Source organism: Littorina saxatilis, unplaced genomic scaffold, assembly GCF_037325665.1.
Source record: "Littorina saxatilis isolate snail1 unplaced genomic scaffold, US_GU_Lsax_2.0 scaffold_618, whole genome shotgun sequence".
NCBI lineage: Eukaryota > Metazoa > Mollusca > Gastropoda > Littorinimorpha > Littorinidae > Littorina > Littorina saxatilis.
In genome coordinates this window covers 51628-58001 of record NW_027127501.1, presented here as the reverse complement: position 1 = coordinate 58001, position 6374 = coordinate 51628, and positions in this window count along the sequence as shown.

Sequence of the window (6374 nt, the reverse complement as noted above, 5' to 3'; positions counted from 1 at the left end):
GTTCAACTTCTTCAGATCTAACTGGCGGTCTTTCAGACACCTTTCCTTTTTCCTTTTCTTTCCCGTATTGCTGTTCTAATATTTTTCTGTGTTCCCTCCACTCTCTAATTCTTATTTCTGTCAAAAGAAAACTCGCGGGCACATAACGAAACATTGCCTGCAGCTTCGTTGTCAAGATATCTCAGGGCTTTCAATTTGTATGTCACTGTATATGATTTGTGCTTCGGCATGGCTGAACATAAGCTTAGAAAGGAAGTGCTTGTCAACGAGAGAAGTGTTAAACACTCAATAAAAGACGTCACTGAACGACGTCACTGAAAGACATGACGTAATTTTATCCCCTCCTCCCCCCCCCCCCCCAAAAAAAAAAGGCGAACCATTGAACAGTGTGCACAAATCGTAGATAAAGGAGGCCGACTGTCTTAAAAAAATTTCTTTTAAACCGGGGTGGGCGTTTGCTAGGTAGTGCATGACCCCTCTGCACAACATTTGGCCGAAAGTAGGGGGTGGGCGTTTGCTAGATACTGGGCGTATGCTAGGGATTTTACGGTATATATATATATATATATGTGTGTGTGTGTGTGTGTGTGTGTGTGTGTGTGTGTGTGTGTGTGTGCGTGTGTGTTAGCTAGTAAATCATTTGAATTTTAGATCTGATTACAGTGCAGAAAAGCTAACCGCACAGGGCTTAACAAAAAAGAAAAAAGAAAACCAAAACATGAATAATCAAATAAAGAAAGCAAAAACGAAAATCTCTGGATTTTATTTCTCTGGGATAAATGAAAGGGATAGGATTCACTGGTAGATCATGTGGAATGAGAATCGGGTTTCAGTGCTAATAGGCTGACAGCGAAAAATAAATAACGAAAGAAAAATGTCTACTGTTTCTGAAGTTAAGCTTATAATATGATCGTACAGAAAAAAAAAGCTTAGCTTGTAAACCATTCAGTGCCGAAAGGCTAACAAAACAAATAAATTGAAGAACAACATTTTAATCTCTAATTTAATCTCTCGTATTAACACTTGTTTCATATTTCTTTGAAAAAGAATACGTATGTAGGTTCTCGTTTATTTATCTTATTTTGTACAAAACGATGTTTTTCAGTTCACGTTTCCTTGCCCTTATTGTCCGAATTCACGTGCTGACACAGACACAGGCACGGATACACTCACAGACACGCAGATAGATAGACCGAGACAATTATACAAACACACGCGCAGTGACAGATAAATAGAGACAAGAACTCGAACTCGAACTCGAAAACTTCATTACCGAGGGATAATAGCATTAGGTCCATATGGTCCTTTCTTACAGCTAGTCCCCACTATAATACACACATGAAACGAAGAACAAGTATGAAGAATGAAAACATTTAAACAAAAAATCAAATAAAACAAAATTATGTAGGGAAAAGTATGATAAAATTAAAATAAAAAAATTCAAAAGTGTGCTTGTTAATGGAAGCATACTATACACTTTCTCTTTCACACATCCTCACACACACTCGCACAAATTGTACACCGACTTAGTCGTTAGAGAGGTGCTTTCGGAGCTGTCTTTTAAAAGAAGATAATGACAGACATGACTTGATATTTACAGGTAGTGAATTCCAAAGGAACGCACCAGAATAAGAAAAACTAGTTTTAAACAAATCGATGCGGGGCCTTGACAAGGCAAGGTTATTTCGAGTGTTTGAATAATATGACGGAGATGATTTGAAGAGTTGTATAAGATATGTTGGGGCGTCCTTATAGACGACTTTATACATAAATGAACATTTATTATACAAAAGCTGCTTTTTATATTTAGTCAAGTTTTGACTAAATATTTTAACGTAGAGGGGGGAATCGAGACGAGGGTCGTGGTGTATGTGCGTGTGTGCGACTGTGTGTCTGTGTGTGTGTGTGTGTGTGTGTGTGTGTGTGTGTAGAGCGATTCAGACTAAACTACTGGACCGATCTTTATGAAATTTGACATGAGAGTTCCTGGGTATGAAATCCCCGAACGTTTTTTTCATTTTTTTGATAAATGTCTTTGATGACGTCATATCCGGCTTTTCGTGAAAGTTGAGGCGGCACTGTCACGCCCTCATTTTTCAACCAAATTGGTTGAAATTTTGGTCAAGTAATCTTCGACGAAGCCCGGGGTTCGGTATTGCATTTCAGCTTGGTGGCTTAAAAATTAATTAATGACTTTGGTCATTAAAAATCTGAAAATTGTAAAAAAAAAATAAAAATTTATAAAACGATCCAAATTTACGTTTATCTTATTCTCCATCATTTGCTGATTCCAAAAACATATAAATATGCTATATTCGGATTAAAAACAAGCTCTGAAAATTAAATATATAAAAATTATTATCAAAATTAAATTGTCCAAATCAATTTAAAAACACTTTCATCTTATTCCTTGTCGGTTCCTGATTCCAAAAACATATAGATATGATATGTTTGGATTAAAAACACGCTCAGAAAGTTAAAACAAAGAGAGGTACAGAAAAGCGTGCTATCCTTCTTAGCGCAACTACTACCCCGCTCTTCTTGTCAATTTCACTGCCTTTGCCATGAGCGGTGGACTGACGATGCTACGAGTATACGGTCTTGCTGAAAAATGGCAGCTACTTGACTAAATATTGTATTTTCGCCTTACGCGACTTGTTTAAGCTTAACATCCCAATACTTTTCATCTTTTCCTTTGTAGAAAGAGATGGACTGGGCAGAACTAGTTTAGCAGCTCTACGCTGGAGCGAGTTCAGCTTCTTCAAGTGAACTTCACTACACCCGTCCCATACTATGGAAGCATAATCAATATGGGGTTTTATGTGGGCATTGTAAAATAGTTTTCTTGTGTCTAGATTAATAATGCTTTGTAACTTTGACAAAAGAAACAGGTTTTTAGCAATTTTTTTGCAGATTCCATTGATGTGAGTCTGCCATTTGAGATTATTATCAACAGTAAGTCCCAGTAAACGGTGCTCAGCTACTTGCTCAATGGAGTGCTCATTTAGGGACAGACTCAGAGTCATTTCTGAAAGTTGATGTTTTTGGCGAGTGCTGATTATCATAGACTTTGTTTTTACTGGATTAATAAGCATACGATTTGCAGAACACCACTCAGAAACATCGTTTAGGCTCTGTTGTAATTTGTCTTGAATTTGTGCAGGGCTTTTCCCTGTTGCATGTAAGGTAGTATCATCTGCTAACATATGACACTCAACAGATTCGGACTGTAGGTACAAGGGCAAATCATTTATATACATGCAAAATAATACAGGTCCTAAAACAGACCCCTGTGGCACTCCACATTTCACAGTGCCCTGAAAAGAGTACGTATCGTGTACGTATACAGATTGAACCCTCTCTTTAAGATAAGAGTAAAAAAAAAGCGACAGTGCTAGAACTTTTCAAATAACACTTTAATTTCTGTAGAAGGATCTCGTGATCCACGAGGTCAAAAGCTTTTTTTAGGTCCAAGAAAACATCACCAGAAATGTCTAACCTATTAATGGATGAGTACCATGAATCAGTTAATCTGGCAAGGGCAGTGTTACATGAATGTTGAGAGCGAAAACCAGACTGAAGTTGATGCAAGAGATTGTGGTCCTCCAAATAAGTAACCAGATGTTTTTGAACATGCCTTGCAAGAGGCTTGGGATGATACAGATATAAACAAGGATAGAGGTCAAAAATCATTTAAGTCTTAAGCACTTTTTTTCTTTCGCAGAGGTATGACTTTCGCTTTCTTAAATTATGTTGGAAAGGCATTGTCTTGAATACATGAATTATAAACATAGGTCAACGACTCTACTATGTAAGGAGCAGATAGTTTTAATAATGTATTACTTATTTCATCAAGTCCGGAAGACTTTTTATTTTCTAACCTTGCTATGTACTGGCCAACTTCATGGATGGCCATTATCGGAATAACAAACGCATCCGTGTTTCTTAATTTTTCATCACAGAACATCTGCAAGCGTTCACAACAGGAATGTGGTTCTGTACCTGGAGATTTTGAGTGAGAATCTACCAGTGATTCAGCAACGGACAAAAAATAATCGTTAAAGTCGTTGGCCTTTATATTCTGAGGAATACTACTATTTTTTGAGGAGTTGCCTTTTAAAAACGTGTTCAGGGCGCGCCAGACTTGTGAAACATCTTTGTTGTTACCCACAAGTTTATCAAAATATGATCGCTTCGCGTTACTCACAAGATTCTTTACTCTGTTACGCGCTTTTTTATAATCTTCAAATAATTTGTTTGTCTTTAACTGGTCGCGATACGCCATTGCTTCGATGATATCAATGGTTAACCAGGGAGGAAGTTTAGGATGTCTTACTCGTTTCCGCCTCACAGGTGCATGTCGATTTACCACATCGATAAAGAGGGAATACCAGGCTTCAAGTGCCTCGTTAGGATCGGTATAATTAAGCACAGAAGCAAAAGGTGTACAATTCAAATCATTAAAGAAGAGACCTTGATTAAAATGTTTAAAAGACCTGTATGAAATATATGTGTGACCTTTTGATTCTGCCTTGGGTATTTTCATCAATTTGGAACAGCTTACAGGACTATGATCACTTACACTAAGGTCGGATACACAGGCACCTAAGACTGTGTCAGGATTATTCGTATAAATATGATCGAGCAATGTAGATGTCGTTGAAGTTACCCTTGTGGGTGACTTTACAAGCTGTTTAAGCCCAAATAACTGAGTAGTTGATTCCCAGCTGGGATGGGACTTTAACATGTCTATGTTAAAATCGCCAAGTAGCATAACGTCAGCATTGTGTTTGCTCTTATTATAAATATTGTCTAACATTATTTTGTACAAAATGATCATACCACTCAAAATTTGCCGCAGGATTTCTATAAAGAAAACACACGAATTGAGGGGCCATTGATTTACTGGGTTTGAGTTCTAACCAAATGCATTCTACTGCGCTGGGTTCCAGGTCTATGCGTCTACGCGTAATGTGTTTAATTGAGTCATGAATATATACCGCGATTCCGGTCTGCCCTTGGATTTCTGGGTCTCGCCTTTCAACACAATAATCAACAATCGCGATATCATTATCAGAAACCCTGGAATCTAATCTTGATTCAGTAATACCAAATAAATGATAATTCGGAGACGCTTTTTCAAGGAAGGCACATACATCATGAACCTTATTATAGAGGTGATACACATTTAAATGACCAACACTGAGCATAATAAAACAAGGAATAAACACACACAATGATAACTAACACACACACAATAACTGTTACGAAAAAGGCAAAACAACAACTGTCACAAAAAAAGCAAAACGACAGTCAGAGAGAGAGAGAGAGAGAGAGAGAGAGAGAGAGAGAGAGAGAGAGAGCGAGAGAGGGAGAGAGAGAGAAAGAGAGCGAGAGAGAGACACACACACACACACATATACGCACACACGCACACACACACACATACATATATATATATATATATATACACACACACACACACACACACGCACACACACACGCACACTCAGGCAGACAGACATACTGACAGGCAGACAGACAGACAGGCAAACAAATGTTAAGAAAAATAGAGGCAAACACAGACACCCATACAGAGACAGAAGGAAGAGGCACACAACGAAGACGTCAAGTCTTTCCATTCAAAGCACATGTCACATGAAAAAACGTTAAATCGAAGACGTTTTCGAATTTTGGGGCTGGATCTGGATCTGGATCTGGATTCTTTACGTTGCAGGAACCACTGTTGGTCATCTTCGCAACGGATGCGGGAGAGCGCATAATAATAATTTTGAATACAATAAAAGTCTTGACTTTGGTGGAACAAGTCATATATACAGTCCCGTCACATCAATGTCTTTTTCACTCTTAGTGACTTATTAAAATGATAAAAAAAACTGAGCTCTGTAGGTGATCAGTGTTGGGGCAGCCCTGGTGGCGGCAGTCTCAGCGCTGAAGATGCTGCGCCGGCTGGCTGGGCTGGTCGTGCTGGAAGGTCTGCGTCATTCAGCTGATTCCACTCTAGCACTCTGCGACTGTCCGTACGAAGAAGGAGTTCTTGTACTGGTCTGTCTTGCAGGTGGGGATGCGGAAGCCTCGTGTGTTGTTGACAGCCTGCCGCTCGATGATATTGCTGCTTTCATACCCCTGGAACCTTGTGGGGATGACTCTCCGCCGTCCGCTGACGGCGGGGGTGAGAAACTTGTCTGGAGGGAGTGCGGGGATCAGGCCCTCAGAGATCCTGTTGAGGAGGTTGAGGCGTAACTGCCTGCGTCGCTCTTCCAGTGGGGAGGGAGGTTCAGGTTCTTCAGCATGTCGCTGACGCAGCCCGGGCTTCTCGACTTGTAGTCTCGCGTGATAAAGCGGGCTGCTTG